Raw genomic sequence first — 346 nt, 5'->3', positions numbered from 1 at the left:
TCAGGTCCCTCAATTTCAGCCAGAAAATACCTGAAATCACAGAAAAACACACAAACTCATAGTAAAGTCTAGAAAAGTGAATTTTAACTAAAAACTAATAAAAATATACTAAAAACTAACTATATCATACTAAAAACATACTAAAAACAATGTCAAAAAGCATACAAATTATCCGCTCATCAGTGACTTTACTGCACCTACTCCCGACTTCTATGGGAGAAGCATCTCTATCCCTGCCATTAGAGTAAATAACTTTGAGCTTAAGCCTCAATTAGTTTCTCTAATGCAATAGAATTACAAGTTCCATGGACTTCCATTGGAAGATCCTCATCAGTTTTTAGCTGAA

Source organism: Arachis duranensis, chromosome 4 (genome assembly GCF_000817695.3).
Source record: "Arachis duranensis cultivar V14167 chromosome 4, aradu.V14167.gnm2.J7QH, whole genome shotgun sequence".
NCBI classification, from domain to species: Eukaryota; Viridiplantae; Streptophyta; class Magnoliopsida; order Fabales; family Fabaceae; genus Arachis; species Arachis duranensis.
Note: the sequence above shows the minus strand (reverse complement) of the source record.